General features: G+C 48.9%; 1 protein-coding gene across 1 annotated transcript in view; it reads right to left on the bottom strand.

Annotated features, from left to right (window-relative positions):
- SRCAP (Snf2 related CREBBP activator protein) overlaps positions 1-19,248 on the bottom strand; it is a 1,275,580-nt gene that overhangs the window by 537,033 nt on the left and 719,299 nt on the right. The window lies entirely within an intron of this gene.

Genomic DNA, 19,248 nt, shown 5'->3' on the forward strand with positions numbered 1-19,248 from the left:
CAAGACAGACGCCCATCCAATTCCTAGAGCTGATGAGCTCATAGACAAATTAGGTGCTGCCAAATTCTTAAGTACCTTTGACTTGACAGCAGGGTACTGGCAAATAAAAATGGCACCTGGAGCAAAAGAGAAAACAGCATTCTCCACACCTGATGGGCATTATCAGTTTACTGTTATGCCCTTTGGTTTAAAGAATGCCCCTGCCACCTTCCAAAGGTTGGTGAATCAAATCCTTGCTGGTTTGGAGTCCTTTAGCACAGCTTATCTTGATGATATTGCGGTCTTTAGCTCCACCTGGCAGGATCACCTGGTCCACCTGAATAAGGTTTTGAAGGCTCTGCAATCTGCAGGCCTCTCTATCAAGGCATCCAAATGCCAGATAGGGCAGGGAACTGTGGTTTACTTGGGCCACCTTGTAGGTGGAGGCCAAGTTCAGCCACTCCAACCCAAGATCCAGACTATTCTGGACTGGGTAGCTCCAAAAACCCAGACTCAAGTCAGGGCATTCCTTGGCTTGACTGGGTATTACAGGAGGTTTGTGAAGGGATATGGATCCATTGTGACAGCCCTCACTGAACTCACCTCCAAGAAAATGCCCAAGAAAGTGAACTGGACTGTAGAATGCCAACAGGCCTTTGACACCCTGAAACAAGCAATGTGCTCAGCACCAGTTCTAAAAGCTCCAGATTATTCTAAGCAGTTCATTGTGCAGACAGATGCCTCTGAACATGGGATAGGGGCAGTTTTGTCCCAAACAAATGATGATGGCCTTGACCAGCCTGTTGCTTTCATTAGCAGGAGGTTACTCCCCAGGGAGCAGCGTTGGAGTGCCATTGAGAGGGAGGCCTTTGCTGTGGTTTGGTCCCTGAAGAAGCTGAGACCATACCTCTTTGGGACTCACTTCCTAGTTCAAACTGACCACAGACCTCTCAAATGGCTGATGCAAATGAAAGGTGAAAATCCAAAACTGTTGAGGTGGTCCATCTCCCTACAGGGAATGGACTTTATAGTGGAACACAGACCTGGGACTGCCCATGCCAATGCAGATGGCCTTTCCAGGTTCTTCCACTTAGAAAATGAAGACTCTCTTGGGAAAGGTTAGTCTCATCCTCTTTCGTTTGGGGGGGGGGGGGGGGGGGGTTGTGTAAGGAAATGCCTCCTTGGCATGGTTGCCCCCTGACTTTTTGCCTTTGCTGATGCTATGTTTACAATTGAAAGTGTGCTGAGGCCTGCTAACCAGGCCCCAGCACCAGTGTTCTTTCCCTAACCTGTACTTTTGTATCCACAATTGGCAGACCCTGGCACCCAGATAAGTCCCTTGTAACTGGTACTGCTAGTACCAAGGGCCCTGATGCCAAGGAAGGTCTCTAAGGGCTGCAGCATGTCTTATGCCACCCTGGAGACCTCTCACTCAGCACAGACACACTGCTTGCCAGCTTGTGTGTGCTAGTGAGACCAAAACGAGTAAGTCGACATGGCACTCCCCTCAGGGTGCCATGCCAGCCTCTCACTGCCTATGCAAGTATAGGTCAGTCACCCCTCTAGCAGGCCTTACAGCCCTAAGGCAGGGTGCACTATACCATAGGTGAGGGTACCAGTGCATGAGCATGGTACCCCTACAGTGTCTAAACAAAACCTTAGACATTGTAAGTGCAGGGTAGCCATAAGAGTATATGGTCTGGGAGTTTGTCAAACACGAACTCCACAACACCATAATGGCTACACTGAAAACTGGGAAGTTTGGTATCAAACTTCTCAGCACAATAAATGCACACTGATGCCAGTGTACGTTTTATTGCAAAATACACCCCAGAGGGCACCTTAGAGGTGCCCCCTGAAACTTAACCGACTATCTGTGTAGGCTGACTGGTTCCAGCAGCCTGCCACACTAGAGACATGTTGCTGGCCCCATGGGGAGAGTGCCTTTATCACTCTGAGGCCAGTAACAAAGCCTGCACTGGGTGGAGATGCTAACACCTCCCCCAGGCAGGAGCTGTAACACCTGGCGGTGAGCCTCAAAGGCTCACCCCTTTGTCACAGCACCGCAGGACACTCCAGCTAGTGGAGTTGCCCGCCCCCTCCGGCCCCGGCCCCCACTTCTGGCGGCAAGGCCGGAGAAAATAATGAGAATAACAAGGAGGAGTCACTGGCCAGTCAGGACAGCCCCTAAGGTGTCCTGAGCTGAGGTGACTAACTTTTAGAAATCCTCCATCTTGCAGATGGAGGATTCCCCCAATAGGATTAGGGATGTGACCCCCTCCCCTTGGGAGGAGGCACAAAGAGGGTGTACTCACCCTCAGGGCTAGTAGCCATTGGCTACTAACCCCCCAGACCTAAACACGCCCTTAAATTTAGTATTTAAGGGCTTCCCTGAACCTAAGATTTTAGATTCCTGCAACTACAAGAAGAAGGACTGCCTAGCTGAAAACCCCTGCAGAGGAAGACCAGAAGACAACAACTGCCTTGGCTCCAGAAACTCACCGGCCTGTCTCCTGCCTTCCAAAGAACTCTGCTCCAGCGACGCCTTCCAAAGGGACCAGCGACCTCTGACTCCTCTGAGGACTGCCCTGCTTCGACGACGACAAGAAACTCCTGAGGACAGCGGACCTGCTCCAAAAAGACTGCAACTTTATCCAAAGGAGCAGCTTTAAAGACCCCTGCAATCTCCCCGCAAGAAGCGTGAGACTTGCAACACTGCACCCGGCGACCCCGACTCGGCTGGTGGAGAACCAACACCTCAGGGAGGACCCCCGGACTACTCTACGACTGTGAGTACCAAAACCTGTCCCCCCTGAGCCCCCACAGCGCCGCCTGCAGAGGGAATCCCGAGGCTTCCCCTGACCGCGACTCTCTGAAACCTAAGTCCCGACGCCTGGAAAAGACCCTGCACCCGCAGCCCCCAGGACCTGAAGGACCGGACTTTCACTGCAGAAGTGACCCCCAGGAGTCCCTCCACGAGGAAGCCCCCCCTTGCCTGCCTGCAGCGCTGAAGAGATCCCTTGATCTCTCATTGACTTCCATTGCGAACCCGACGCTTGTTCTAACACTGCACCCGGCCGCCCCCGCGCCGCTGAGGGTGAAATTTCTGTGTGGGCTTGTGTCCCCCCCGGTGCCCTACAAAACCCCCCTGGTCTGCCCTCCGAAGACGCGGGTACTTACCTGCAAGCAGACCGGAACCGGGGCACCCCCTTCTCTCCATTGAAGCCTATGCGTTTTGGGCACCACTTTGAACTCTGCACCTGACCGGCCCTGAGCTGCTGGTGTGGTAACTTTGGGGTTGCTCTGAACCCCCAACCGTGGGCTACCTTGGACCAAGAACTGAACCCTGTAAGTGTCTTACTTACCTGGTAAAACTAACAAAAACTTACCTCCCCCAGAAACTGTGAAAATTGCACTGTGTCCACTTTTAAAGTAGCTATTTGTGAATAACTTGAAAAGTATACCTGCAATTGAAATGATTCAAAGTTCCTAATGCACTTACCTGCAATACCTTTCAAACAAGATATTACATGTTAAATTTGAACCTATGGTTCTTAAAATAAACTAAGAAAAGATATTTTTCTATAACAAAACCTATTGGCTGGATTTGTCTCTGAGTGTGTGTACCTCATTTATTGTCTATGTGTATGTACAACAAATGCTTAACACTACTCCTTGGATAAGCCTACTGCTCGACCACACTACCACAAAATAGAGCATTAGTATTATCTATTTTTACCACTATTTTACCTCTAAGGGGAACCCTTGGACTCTGTGCATGCTATTCCTTACTTTGAAATAGCACATACAGAGCCAACTTCCTACATCTCCTTTCTGAGGATGAGAGTTTTTCACCTCTACTACTCCTAATTTAGCTAGGGTCACCCCTAGCGTACCCCCAAGAGGTTATCCACAAATGGAGTAACCCCACCATGTCCAACTAGGTCAGTGTGCCTGATTTTCTATTGGGCATGGTGCTAGACCACCAAGGGCAGTGCAGCCATAAAGGCCGACACCCAGCAGAGGCCACTGACAGCTGTTATCCCTCAGCCACTTCACTTTTCAATGAAGAGCTAAGTTTCCTTGGGTTCAGGAGGTTAGTTATTGAGTGTGGGGTCACTACATCTTGTAGCAAACACCCTTCTTCCACTCTTTCTGTCTACTGAGGAGCCACCAACTTTGACTTAACTGTGGCCTGACTAGTTAGGACGTTTTGTGGGTCAGGGTAGGCTTCAGTAGAGCAAGACTTGGAGTTTCTCCCTACTGGAGTAGAATCTTGTTGACCTACTGTAACACTGGCTAAACGTCACTCACCTTTCCTACACTTCTTTCTTTTCCTTTTCTTCTGGAGCCTACACATGCACTCACTGCAGGGGGAGCACCTCCAGAATCCTTGAAGAAGGGGTGGCACAGGTCCAGCTCCGCTTTTGGGCTCCTAACAACCTCTGGGTGATCATTTCCAAGGAGACAATCAAGGGGGAGGTCTGTGCTGACTACCAACCTTCTCTAACTAAGAGACCCAGCTATCTCTAAGGGCACTAAAGCCACAGACCTAACAGTGACCTCCCCTGGAATAACTCTTACCCTGGCAGTCGCTCCAGGAATATACTGGTCTAATAATACTAGCCTGTCCTGCACAACTGTGTGACTGGCAAAGGTGTCTCGCAGGGCAGTGGCTGGGATCCCATTCACCTGTAGGTGGTGGGAGTGCTTACTTCCCTCAGGAATCTCCAACTCTCCTTTTGACCCCGCCCCCCCTTCCCTGGGTCTACAGTCATGGCACCATTCCTTAGTGGCATCCCAGTTCTTACCCTGGTGGCAACTTTTGTACTTTTGTTGTTAGAAGTGATCTGAGTTCCACCCTCTTATTCAGATGGTTGTAGGCCTGAAATGGAAAATGTCACTTACCCAGTGTACATCTGTTCGTGGCATTAGTCGCTGCAGATTCACATGCTGTGCATAGTCCGCCGTCTGGTGTTGGGCTCGGAGTGTTACAAGTTGTTTTTCTTCGAAGAAGTCTTTTCGAGTCACGAGACCGAGGGACTCCTCCCACCTCGGTTCCATTGCGCATGGGCGTCGACTCCATCTTAGATTGTTTTCCCCGCAGAGGGTGAGGTAGGAGTTGTGTATGCTAGTAATAGTGCCCATGCAATGGAATGAATACGTATGTACCAAATGAAGGTTAAAGTAATATATTTACAAATGTACAAATGTTGAAGATATACTTCCAAACGGCTACAGGCTCCCGGGGAGGCGGGTGGGCGCATGTGAATCTGCAGCAACTAATGCCACGAACAGATGTACACTGGGTAAGTGACATTTTCCGTTCGGTGGCATGTGTAGCTGCAGATACACATGCTGTGCATAGACTAGTAAGCAGTTATCTCCCCAAAAGCGGTGGTTCAGCCTGTAGGAGTGGAAGTAGTTTGAAATAAAGTTCTTAGTACGGCTTGTCCTACTGTGGCTTGTTGTGCAGATAACACATCTACACAGTAGTGTTTAGTAAATGTATGAGGCGTAGACCATGTTGCTGCCTTACATATTTAGTTCATTGGAATATTTCCTAGAAAGGCCATAGTAGCACCTTTTTTTCTGGTTGAGTGTGCCTTTGGTGTAATAGGCAGCTCTCTCTTTGCTTTAAGATAGCAGGTTTGGATGCACCTAACTATCCATCTGGCAATACCTTGTTTTGAAATTGGATTTCCTGTATGAGATTTTTGAAAGGCAATAAATAGTTGTTTTGTCTTTCTAATTACTTTTGTTCTGTCAATGTAGTACATTAGTGCTCTTTTGATGTCTGATGTATGTAGTGCTCTTTCAGCTATGGAATCTGGCTGTGGGAAGAACACTGGTAATTCTACTGTTTGATTTAAGTGGAATGGTGAGATAACCTTTGGTAAGAATTTTGGATTTGTTCTTAGAACTACTTTATTCTTGTGTATTTGAATAAATGGTTCTTGTATGGTAAACGCCTGTATTTCACTTACTCTTCTTAGAGATGTGATGGAAATGAGAAATGCAACTTTCCACGTTAAGCATTGCATTTCACAAGAATGCATGGGTTCGAAAGGTGGACCCATGAGCCTTGTTAAGACAATGTTGAGGTTCCATGAAGGAACAGGTGGTGTTCTTGGTGGTATAATTATCTTTAGGCCTTCCATAAACGCTTTAATGACAGGTATTCTAAACAGGGAAGTTGAATGAGTAATCTGCAGGTAAGCAGAAATTGCGGCGAGATGTATCTTTATGGAAGAGAAAGCTAGATTGGATTTTTGCAAATGTAGTAAATATCCTACTACATCTTTTGGAGACGCATGCAACGGATGAATTTGCTCATTATGGCAGTAATAAACAAATCTTTTCCATTTACTTACATAGCAGTGTCTAGTGGAAGGTTTTCTAGCTGGTTTTATGACCTCCATACATTCTTGTGTGAGGTCTAAGTGTCCAAATTCTAGGATTTCAGGAGCCAAATTGCTAGATTCAGCGATGCTGGGTTTGGATGCCTGATCTGTTGTTTGTGTTGTGTTAACAGATCTGGTCTGTTGGGTAGTTTGACATGAGGTACTACTGACAGGTCTAGTAGTGTTGTATACCAAGGTTGTCTTGCCCATGTTGGTGCTATTAGTATGAGTTTGTTTTGACTCAATCTGTTTACTAGATATGGAAGGAGAGGGAGAGGGGGAAAAGCGTACGCAAATATCCCTGACCAATTCATCCATAGAGCATTGCCTTGGGAGTACCTGTGTGGGTACCTGGATGCGAAGTTTTGGCATTTTGCGTTTTCTTTTGTTGCAAAGAGATCTATTTGAGGTGTTCCCCAAATTTGAAAGTAAGTGTTCAGTATTTGGGGGTGAATTTCCCATTCGTGGATTTGTTGGTGATCCCGAGAGAGATTGTCTGCTAGTTGGTTCTGAATCCCTGGAATAAATTGTGCTATTAGGCGAATATGGTTGTGAATTGCCCGATGCCATATTTTTTGTGTTAGGAGACACAACTGTGTCGAGTGTGTCCCCCCCTGTTTGTTTAAATAATACATAGTCTTCATGTTTTCTGTTTTGACAAGAATGTATTTGCGGGTTATCATGGGTTGGAATGCTTTCAACGCTAGAAATACTGCTAACAGTTCTAAGTGATTTATGTGAAAATTTCTTTGATGTATGTCCCATTGTCCTTGGATGCTGTGTTGATTGAGGTGTGCTCCCCACCCTGTCATGGAAGCATCCGTTGTTATAACGTATGTTGGCACTGGGTCTTGGAAAGGCCGCCCTTTGTTTAAATTTGTACTGTTCCACCATAGAAGCGAGATGTATGTTTGGCGGTCTACCAACACCAGATCTAGAAGTTGACCACTGTGCCTGTGACCACTGTGATGCTAGGCACTGTTGTAAGGGCCGCATGTGCAATCTTGTGTTTGGGACAATGGCTATGCATGAAGACATCATGACTAGTAGTTTCAGTATTATTTTGACTGTAAGGAAATGCCTCCTTGGCATGGTTGCCCCCTGACTTTTTGCCTTTGCTGATGCTATGTTTACAATTGAAAGTGTGCTGAGGCCTGCTAACCAGGCCCCAGCACCAGTGTTCTTTCCCTAACCTGTACTTTTGTATCCACAATTGGCAGACCCTGGCATCCAGATAAGTCCCTTGTAACTGGTACTTCTAGTACCAAGGGCCCTGATGCCAAGGAAGGTCTCTAAGGGCTGCAGCATGTCTTATGCCACCCTGGAGACCTCTCACTCAGCACAGACACACTGCTTGCCAGCTTGTGTGTGCTAGTGAGGACAAAACGAGTAAGTCGACATGGCACTCCCCTCAGGGTGCCATGCCAGCCTCTCACTGCCTATGCAGTATAGGTAAGACACCCCTCTAGCAGGCCTTACAGCCCTAAGGCAGGGTGCACTATACCATAGGTGAGGGTACCAGTGCATGAGCATGGTACCCCTACAGTGTCTAAACAAAACCTTAGACATTGTAAGTGCAGGGTAGCCATAAGAGTATATGGTCTGGGAGTCTGTCCAACACGAACTCCACAGCACCATAATGGCTACACTGAAAACTGGGAAGTTTGGTATCAAACTTCTCAGCACAATAAATGCACACTGATGCCAGTGTACATTTTATTGTAAAATGCACCACAGAGGGCACCTTAGAGGTGCCCCCTGAAACTTAACCGACTGTCTGTGTAGGCTGACTAGTTCCAGCAGCCTGCCACACCAGAGACATGTTGCTGGCCCCATGGGGAGAGTGCCTTTGTCACTCTGAGGCCAGTAACAAAGCCTGCACTGGGTGGAGATGCTAACACCTCCCCCAGGCAGGAGCTGTGACACCTGGCGGTGAGCCTCAAAGGCTCACCCCTTTGTCACAGCCCAGCAGGGCACTCCAGCTTAGTGGAGTTGCCCGCCCCCTCCGGCCACGGCCCCCACTTTTGGCGGCAAGGCTGGAGGGAACAAAGAAAGCAACAAGGAGGAGTCACTGGCCAGTCAGGACAGCCCCTAAGGTGTCCTGAGCTGAAGTGACTCTAACTTTTAGAAATCCTCCATCTTGCAGATGGAGGATTCCCCCAATAGGGTTAGGATTGTGACCCCCTCCCCTTGGGAGGAGGCACAAAGAGGGTGTACCCACCCTCAGGGCTAGTAGCCATTGGCTACTAACCCCCCAGACCTAAACACGCCCTTAAATTTAGTATTTAAGGGCTACCCTGAACCCTAGAAGATTAGATTCCTGCAACTACAAGAAGGACTGCCTAGCTGAAAACCCCTGCAGAGGAAGACCAGAAGACGACAACTGCCTTGGCTCCAGAAACTCACCGGCCTGTCTCCTGCCTTCCAAAGATCCTGCTCCAGCGACGCCTTCCAAAGGGCCCAGCGACCTCGACATCCTCTGAGGACTGCCCCTGCTTCGAAAAGACAAGAAACTCCCGAGGACAGCGGACCTGCTCCAAGAAAGGCTGCAACTTTGTTTCCAGCAACTTTGAAAGAACCCTGCAAGCTCCCCGCAAGAAGCGTGAGACTTGCAACACTGCACCCGGCGACCCCGACTCGGCTGATGGAGATCCAACACCTCAGGAGGGACCCCAGGACTACTCTGATACTGTGAGTACCAAAACCTGTCCCCCCTGAGCCCCCACAGCGCCGCCTGCAGAGGGAATCCCGAGGCTTCCCCTGACCGCGACTCTTTGAATCCTAAGTCCCGACGCCTGGGAGAGACCCTGCACCCGCAGCCCCCAGGACCTGAAGGACCGGACTTTCACTGGAGAAGTGACCCCCAGGAGTCCCTCTCCCTTGCCCAAGTGGAGGTTTCCCCGAGGAAGCCCCCCCTTGCCTGCCTGCCGCGCTGAAGAGATCCCTTGATCTCTCATTGACTTCCATTGCGAACCCGACGCTTGTTCTAACACTGCACCCGGCCGCCCCCGCGCCGCTGAGGGTGAAATTTCTGTGTGGGCTTGTCCCCCCCCCGGTGCCCTACAAAACCCCCCTGGTCTGCCCTCCGAAGACGCGGGTACTTACCTGCAAGCAGACCGGAACCGGGGCACCCCCTTCTCTCCATTGAAGCCTATGCGTTTTGGGCACCACTTTGAACTCTGCACCTGACCGGCCCTGAGCTGCTGGTGTGGTAACTTTGGGGTTGCTCTGAACCCCCAACGGTGGGCTACCTTGGACCAAGAACTGAACCCTGTAAGTGTCTTACTTACCTGGTAAAACTAACAAAAACTTACCTCCCCCAGGAACTGTGAAAATTGCACTAAGTGTCCACTTTTAAAGTAGCTATTTGTGAATAACTTGAAAAGTATACCTGCAATTGAAATGATTCAAAGTTCCTAATGTACTTACCAGCAATACCTTTCAAACAAGATATTACATGTTAAATTTGAACCTGTGGTTCTTAAAATAAACTAAGAAAAGATATTTTTCTATAACAAAACCTATTGGCTGGATTTGTCTCCGAGTGTGTGTACCTCATTTATTGTCTATGTGTATGTACAACAAATGCTTAACACTACTCCTTGGATAAGCCTACTGCTCGACCACACTACCACAAAATAGAGCATTAGTATTATCTATTTTTACCACTATTTTACCTCTAAGGGGAACCCTTGGACTCTGTGCATGCTATTCCTTACTTTGAAATAGCACATACAGAGCCAACTTCCTACATTGGTGGATCAGCGGTGGGGTACAAGACTTTGCATTTGCTGGACTACTCAGCCAATACCTGATGACACGACAAATTCCAAAATTGTCATTAGAAATTGATTTTTGCAATTTGAAAAGTTTTCTAAATTCTTTAAAGTCCTGCTAGGGCCTTGTGTTAGTCCCTGTTAGCATTTCTTTTAGAGTTTAAAAGTTTGTTAAAAGTTTGAATTAGAACCTAGAACTAGTTTTAGATTCTTAAAAAGTATTCCAACTTTTAGAAGCATAATGTCTAGCACAGATGTGAATGTGGTGGAACTCGACACCACACCTTACCTCCATCTACAGATGAGAGAGCTAAGGTCACTCTGTAAACTAAAGAAAATAACAATGGGCTCCAAACCTACCAAAGTACAGCTCCAGGAGCTTTTGGCAGAGTTTGAAAAAGCCAACCCCTCTGAGGATGGCAACACAGAGGATGAAGATAGTGACTTGGAGGGAAATTCCCCCCCTCCAGTCCTACTTAGGGAGAACAGGGCTTCTCAAGCCCTGACTCCACAAATAATAGTCAGAGATGCAGGTTCCCTCACAGGAGGGACCAACAACTCTGAAATCACTGAGGATAACTCCAGTGAAGAGGACATCCAGTTAGCCAGGATGGCCAAAAGATTGGCTTTGGAAAGACAGATCCTAGCCATAGAAAGGGAAAGACAAGAGATGGGCCTAGGACCCATCAATGGTGGCAGCAACATAAATAGGGTCAGAGATTCTCCTGACATGTTGAAAATCCCTAAAGGGATTGTAACTAAATATGAAGATGGTGATGACATCACCAAATGGTTCACAGCTTTTGAGAGGGCTTGTGTAACCAGAAAAGTGAACAGATCTCACTGGGGTGCTCTCCTTTGGGAAATGTTCACAGGAAAGTGTAGGGATAGACTCCTCACACTCTCTGGAAAAGATGCAGAATCTTATGACCTCATGAAGGGTACCCTGATTGAGGGCTTTGGATTCTCCACTGAGGAGTATAGGATTAGATTCAGGGGGGCTCAAAAATCCTCGAGCCAGACCTGGGTTGACTTTGTAGACTACTCAGTAAAAACACTAGATGGTTGGATTCAAGGCAGTGGTGTAAGTAATTATGATGGGCTGTACAATTTATTTGTGAAAGAACACCTGTTAAGTAATTGTTTCAATGATAAACTGCATCAGCATCTGGTAGACCTAGGACCAATTTCTCCCCAAGAATTGGGAAAGAAGGCGGACCATTGGGTCAAGACAAGGGTGTCCAAAACTTCCACAGGGGGTGACCAAAAGAAAGGGGACACAAAACCTCCCCAGGGGAAAGGTGGCGAGACAGCCAAAAATAAAAATAGTAGAGAGTCTTCTACAGGCCCCCAAAAACCTGCACAGGAGGGTGGGCCCAGAGCCTCTTCACAAAACAATCCTGGGTACAAGGGTAAAAACTTTGATCCCAAAAAGTCCTGGTGTCGAAACTGTAGTCAGTCTGGACACCAAACTGGAGACAAGGCCTGTCCCAAGAAAAGTTCCACTCCAAACTCCAATCCAGGTAACACTAGAATGGCTAGTCTCCAAGTGGGATCAACAGTGTGCCCAGAGCAAATCAGGGTCCACACTGAAGCTACTCTAGTCTCTGAGGGTGGGGTGGATTTAGCCACACTAGCTGCCTGGCCACCTAACATGCAAAAATACAGGCAGCAGCTCTTTATTAATGGGACAAGTGTAGAGGGCCTGAGGGATACAGGTGCCAGTGTCACCATGGTGACAGAGAAACTGGTTTCCCCTGGCCAATACCTGACTGGAAAAACCTATACAGTCACCAACGCTGACAATCAGACTAAAGCACATCCCATGGCAATGGTAACTTTAGAATGGGGAGGGGTCAATGGCCTGAAACAGGTGGTGGTCTCCTCAAACATCCCAGTAGACTGTCTGCTTGGAAATGACCTGGAGTCCTCAGCATGGGCTGAGGTAGAACTAAAAACCCATTCAGCCATGCTGGGTATCCCTGAACTGGTGTGTGTAAAAACAAGAGCACAATGCAAGGCACAGGGTGAAAAAGTAGAGCTGGAGTCTGGAAGAAAGGCCCAGCCTACCAAGAGAAAAGGAAAGTCAGTTGGGAAACCAACTGCAACACAGTCAGAAAAAGAGAACATCTCTTCCCAGGAAGAAGTTCTGCCCTCTGAGGGAACTGAGCCTTTGGAGCTTGAACCTTATCAGGTTGAGCTCTTAGGCCCAGGGGGACCCTCAAGGGAGGAGCTGTGTAAGGGACAAGAAACCTGTCCCTCTCTTGAAGGCCTTAGGCAGCAAGCTGCTGAAGAGTCCAAGGGCAAGAAAAATGGAACACATAGGGTCTATTGGGAAGATGGACTCCTGTACACTGAGGCCAGAGACCCCAAACCTGGTGCCACTAGGAGAGTGGTAGTGCCTCAGTCGTTCAGAGAGTTTATTCTGACCTTAGCCCATGACATTCCCCTTGCTGGGCATTTGGGACAAACCAAGACGTGGGAGAGGTTAGTCAACCACTTCTACTGGCCCAATATGTCCCACAAGGTTAAGGAGTTTTGCCTCTCCTGCCCCACCTGTCAAGCCAGTGGTAAGACAGGTGGGCATCCAAAGGCCCCCCTCATTCCACTTCCAGTGGTGGGGGTCCCCTTTGAAAGAGTGGGTGTGGACATAGTTGGTCCACTAGAACCTCCCACAGCCTCAGGAAATATGTATATCCTAGTAGTAGTGGATCATGCTACTAGGTATCCTGAAGCTATTCCCCTTAGGTCAACTACTGCCCCTGCAGTAGCCAAGGCCCTCATTGGTATCTTTACCAGAGTGGGTTTCCCTAAGGAGGTGGTGTCTGACAGAGGTACCAACTTCATGTCAGCATACCTAAAACACATGTGGAATGAGTGTGGGGTGACTTACAAATTCACTACACCATACCATCCACAAACTAATGGCTTAGTTGAGAGATTCAACAAGACATTAAAAGGCATGATCATGGGGCTCCCAGAAAAGCTCAAAAGGAGATGGGATGTCCTCTTGCCATGTCTGCTTTTCGCTTACAGAGAGGTGCCACAGAAGGGAGTAGGATTCTCACCCTTTGAACTTCTGTTTGGTCACCCTGTAAGGGGACCACTTGCTCTTGTTAAAGAAGGCTGGGAGAGACCTCTTCATGAGCCTAAACAGGACATAGTGGACTATGTACTTGGCCTTCGCTCTAGAATGGCAGAGTACATGGAAAAGGCCAGCAAAAACCTTGAGGCCAGGCAACAGCTCCAGAAGTTTTGGTATGACCAAAAGGCTGCAATGGTTGAGTTCCAACCAGGGCAGAAAGTCTGGGTTCTGGAGCCTGTGGCTCCCAGGGCACTCCAGGACAAATGGAGTGGCCCTTACCCAGTGCTAGAAAGGAAGAGTCAGGTCACCTACCTGGTGGACCTGGGCACAAGCAGGAGCCCCAAGAGGGTGATCAATGTGAACCGCCTTAAGCTCTTCCATGACAGGGCTGATGTAAATCTGTTGATGGTAACAGATGAGGATCAGGAGGCAGAGAGTGAACCTCTCCCTGATCTTCTGTCATCAGACCCAAAAGATGGCTCAGTAGATGGAGTGATCTACTCAGACACCCTCTCTGGCCAACAGCAAGCTGATTGTAGGAGAGTCCTACAACAGTTTCCTGAACTCTTCTCCCTAACCCCTGGTCAGACACACCTGTGTACCCATGATGTGGACACAGGAGACAGCATGCCTGTCAAAAACAAAATTTTTAGACAGTCTGACCATGTTAAGGAAAGCATCAAGGTGGAAGTCCACAAGATGCTGGAATTGGGAGTAATTGAGCGCTCTGACAGCCCCTGGGCTAGCCCAGTGGTCTTAGTCCCCAAACCTCACACCAAAGATGGAAAGAAAGAGATGAGGTTTTGTGTGGACTACAGAGGGCTCAATTCTGTCACCAAGACAGACGCCCATCCAATTCCTAGAGCTGATGAGCTCATAGACAAATTAGGTGCTGCCAAATTCTTAAGTACCTTTGACTTGACAGCAGGGTACTGGCAAATAAAAATGGCACCTGGAGCAAAAGAGAAAACAGCATTCTCCACACCTGATGGGCATTATCAGTTTACTGTTATGCCCTTTGGTTTAAAGAATGCCCCTGCCACCTTCCAAAGGTTGGTGAATCAAATCCTTGCTGGTTTGGAGTCCTTTAGCACAGCTTATCTTGATGATATTGCGGTCTTTAGCTCCACCTGGCAGGATCACCTGGTCCACCTGAATAAGGTTTTGAAGGCTCTGCAATCTGCAGGCCTCTCTATCAAGGCATCCAAATGCCAGATAGGGCAGGGAACTGTGGTTTACTTGGGCCACCTTGTAGGTGGAGGCCAAGTTCAGCCACTCCAACCCAAGATCCAGACTATTCTGGACTGGGTAGCTCCAAAAACCCAGACTCAAGTCAGGGCATTCCTTGGCTTGACTGGGTATTACAGGAGGTTTGTGAAGGGATATGGATCCATTGTGACAGCCCTCACTGAACTCACCTCCAAGAAAATGCCCAAGAAAGTGAACTGGACTGTAGAATGCCAACAGGCCTTTGACACCCTGAAACAAGCAATGTGCTCAGCACCAGTTCTAAAAGCTCCAGATTATTCTAAGCAGTTCATTGTGCAGACAGATGCCTCTGAACATGGGATAGGGGCAGTTTTGTCCCAAACAAATGATGATGGCCTTGACCAGCCTGTTGCTTTCATTAGCAGGAGGTTACTCCCCAGGGAGCAGCGTTGGAGTGCCATTGAGAGGGAGGCCTTTGCTGTGGTTTGGTCCCTGAAGAAGCTGAGACCATACCTCTTTGGGACTCACTTCCTAGTTCAAACTGACCACAGACCTCTCAAATGGCTGATGCAAATGAAAGGTGAAAATCCAAAACTGTTGAGGTGGTCCATCTCCCTACAGGGAATGGACTTTATAGTGGAACACAGACCTGGGACTGCCCATGCCAATGCAGATGGCCTTTCCAGGTTCTTCCACTTAGAAAATGAAGACTCTCTTGGGAAAGGTTAGTCTCATCCTCTTTCGTTTGGGGGGGGGGGGGGGGGGGGTTGTGTAAGGAAATGCCTCCTTGGCATGGTTGCCCCCTGACTTTTTGCCTTTGCTGATGCTATGTTTACAATTGAAAGTGTGCTGAGGCCTGCTAACCAGGCCCCAGCACCAGTGTTCTTTCCCTAACCTGTACTTTTGTATCCACAATTGGCAGACCCTGGCACCCAGATAAGTCCCTTGTAACTGGTACTGCTAGTACCAAGGGCCCTGATGCCAAGGAAGGTCTCTAAGGGCTGCAGCATGTCTTATGCCACCCTGGAGACCTCTCACTCAGCACAGACACACTGCTTGCCAGCTTGTGTGTGCTAGTGAGACCAAAACGAGTAAGTCGACATGGCACTCCCCTCAGGGTGCCATGCCAGCCTCTCACTGCCTATGCAAGTATAGGTCAGTCACCCCTCTAGCAGGCCTTACAGCCCTAAGGCAGGGTGCACTATACCATAGGTGAGGGTACCAGTGCATGAGCATGGTACCCCTACAGTGTCTAAACAAAACCTTAGACATTGTAAGTGCAGGGTAGCCATAAGAGTATATGGTCTGGGAGTTTGTCAAACACGAACTCCACAACACCATAATGGCTACACTGAAAACTGGGAAGTTTGGTATCAAACTTCTCAGCACAATAAATGCACACTGATGCCAGTGTACGTTTTATTGCAAAATACACCCCAGAGGGCACCTTAGAGGTGCCCCCTGAAACTTAACCGACTATCTGTGTAGGCTGACTGGTTCCAGCAGCCTGCCACACTAGAGACATGTTGCTGGCCCCATGGGGAGAGTGCCTTTATCACTCTGAGGCCAGTAACAAAGCCTGCACTGGGTGGAGATGCTAACACCTCCCCCAGGCAGGAGCTGTAACACCTGGCGGTGAGCCTCAAAGGCTCACCCCTTTGTCACAGCACCGCAGGACACTCCAGCTAGTGGAGTTGCCCGCCCCCTCCGGCCCCGGCCCCCACTTCTGGCGGCAAGGCCGGAGAAAATAATGAGAATAACAAGGAGGAGTCACTGGCCAGTCAGGACAGCCCCTAAGGTGTCCTGAGCTGAGGTGACTAACTTTTAGAAATCCTCCATCTTGCAGATGGAGGATTCCCCCAATAGGATTAGGGATGTGACCCCCTCCCCTTGGGAGGAGGCACAAAGAGGGTGTACTCACCCTCAGGGCTAGTAGCCATTGGCTACTAACCCCCCAGACCTAAACACGCCCTTAAATTTAGTATTTAAGGGCTTCCCTGAACCTAAGATTTTAGATTCCTGCAACTACAAGAAGAAGGACTGCCTAGCTGAAAACCCCTGCAGAGGAAGACCAGAAGACAACAACTGCCTTGGCTCCAGAAACTCACCGGCCTGTCTCCTGCCTTCCAAAGAACTCTGCTCCAGCGACGCCTTCCAAAGGGACCAGCGACCTCTGACTCCTCTGAGGACTGCCCTGCTTCGACGACGACAAGAAACTCCTGAGGACAGCGGACCTGCTCCAAAAAGACTGCAACTTTATCCAAAGGAGCAGCTTTAAAGACCCCTGCAATCTCCCCGCAAGAAGCGTGAGACTTGCAACACTGCACCCGGCGACCCCGACTCGGCTGGTGGAGAACCAACACCTCAGGGAGGACCCCCGGACTACTCTACGACTGTGAGTACCAAAACCTGTCCCCCCTGAGCCCCCACAGCGCCGCCTGCAGAGGGAATCCCGAGGCTTCCCCTGACCGCGACTCTCTGAAACCTAAGTCCCGACGCCTGGAAAAGACCCTGCACCCGCAGCCCCCAGGACCTGAAGGACCGGACTTTCACTGCAGAAGTGACCCCCAGGAGTCCCTCCACGAGGAAGCCCCCCCTTGCCTGCCTGCAGCGCTGAAGAGATCCCTTGATCTCTCATTGACTTCCATTGCGAACCCGACGCTTGTTCTAACACTGCACCCGGCCGCCCCCGCGCCGCTGAGGGTGAAATTTCTGTGTGGGCTTGTGTCCCCCCCGGTGCCCTACAAAACCCCCCTGGTCTGCCCTCCGAAGACGCGGGTACTTACCTGCAAGCAGACCGGAACCGGGGCACCCCCTTCTCTCCATTGAAGCCTATGCGTTTTGGGCACCACTTTGAACTCTGCACCTGACCGGCCCTGAGCTGCTGGTGTGGTAACTTTGGGGTTGCTCTGAACCCCCAACCGTGGGCTACCTTGGACCAAGAACTGAACCCTGTAAGTGTCTTACTTACCTGGTAAAACTAACAAAAACTTACCTCCCCCAGAAACTGTGAAAATTGCACTGTGTCCACTTTTAAAGTAGCTATTTGTGAATAACTTGAAAAGTATACCTGCAATTGAAATGATTCAAAGTTCCTAATGCACTTACCTGCAATACCTTTCAAACAAGATATTACATGTTAAATTTGAACCTATGGTTCTTAAAATAAACTAAGAAAAGATATTTTTCTATAACAAAACCTATTGGCTGGATTTGTCTCTGAGTGTGTGTACCTCATTTATTGTCTATGTGTATGTACAACAAATGCTTAACACTACTCCTTGGATAAGCCTACTGCTCGACCACACTACCACAAAATAGAGCATTAGTATTATCTATTTTTACCACTATTTTACCTCTAAGGGGAACCCTTGGACTCTGTGCATGCTATTCCTTACTTTGAAATAGCACATACAGAGCCAACTTCCTACATCTCCTTTCTGAGGATGAGAGTTTTTCACCTCTACTACTCCTAATTTAGCTAGGGTCACCCCTAGCGTACCCCCAAGAGGTTATCCACAAATGGAGTAACCCCACCATGTCCAACTAGGTCAGTGTGCCTGATTTTCTATTGGGCATGGTGCTAGACCACCAAGGGCAGTGCAGCCATAAAGGCCGACACCCAGCAGAGGCCACTGACAGCTGTTATCCCTCAGCCACTTCACTTTTCAATGAAGAGCTAAGTTTCCTTGGGTTCAGGAGGTTAGTTATTGAGTGTGGGGTCACTACATCTTGTAGCAAACACCCTTCTTCCACTCTTTCTGTCTACTGAGGAGCCACCAACTTTGACTTAACTGTGGCCTGACTAGTTAGGACGTTTTGTGGGTCAGGGTAGGCTTCAGTAGAGCAAGACTTGGAGTTTCTCCCTACTGGAGTAGAATCTTGTTGACCTACTGTAACACTGGCTAAACGTCACTCACCTTTCCTACACTTCTTTCTTTTCCTTTTCTTCTGGAGCCTACACATGCACTCACTGCAGGGGGAGCACCTCCAGAATCCTTGAAGAAGGGGTGGCACAGGTCCAGCTCCGCTTTTGGGCTCCTAACAACCTCTGGGTGATCATTTCCAAGGAGACAATCAAGGGGGAGGTCTGTGCTGACTACCAACCTTCTCTAACTAAGAGACCCAGCTATCTCTAAGGGCACTAAAGCCACAGACCTAACAGTGACCTCCCCTGGAATAACTCTTACCCTGGCAGTCGCTCCAGGAATATACTGGTCTAATAATACTAGCCTGTCCTGCACAACTGTGTGACTGGCAAAGGTGTCTCGCAGGGCAGTGGCTGGGATCCCATTCACCTGTAGGTGGTGGGAGTGCTTACTTCCCTCAGGAATCTCCAACTCTCCTTTTGACCCCGCCCCCCCTTCCCTGGGTCTACAGTCATGGCACCATTCCTTAGTGGCATCCCAGTTCTTACCCTGGTGGCAACTTTTGTACTTTTGTTGTTAGAAGTGATCTGAGTTCCACCCTCTTATTCAGATGGTTGTAGGCCTGAAATGGAAAATGTCACTTACCCAGTGTACATCTGTTCGTGGCATTAGTCGCTGCAGATTCACATGCTGTGCATAGTCCGCCGTCTGGTGTTGGGCTCGGAGTGTTACAAGTTGTTTTTCTTCGAAGAAGTCTTTTCGAGTCACGAGACCGAGGGACTCCTCCCACCTCGGTTCCATTGCGCATGGGCGTCGACTCCATCTTAGATTGTTTTCCCCGCAGAGGGTGAGGTAGGAGTTGTGTATGCTAGTAATAGTGCCCATGCAATGGAATGAATACGTATGTACCAAATGAAGGTTAAAGT

The sequence above is a fragment of the Pleurodeles waltl genome, chromosome 7 (assembly GCF_031143425.1).
Source record: "Pleurodeles waltl isolate 20211129_DDA chromosome 7, aPleWal1.hap1.20221129, whole genome shotgun sequence".
NCBI lineage: Eukaryota > Metazoa > Chordata > Amphibia > Caudata > Salamandridae > Pleurodeles > Pleurodeles waltl.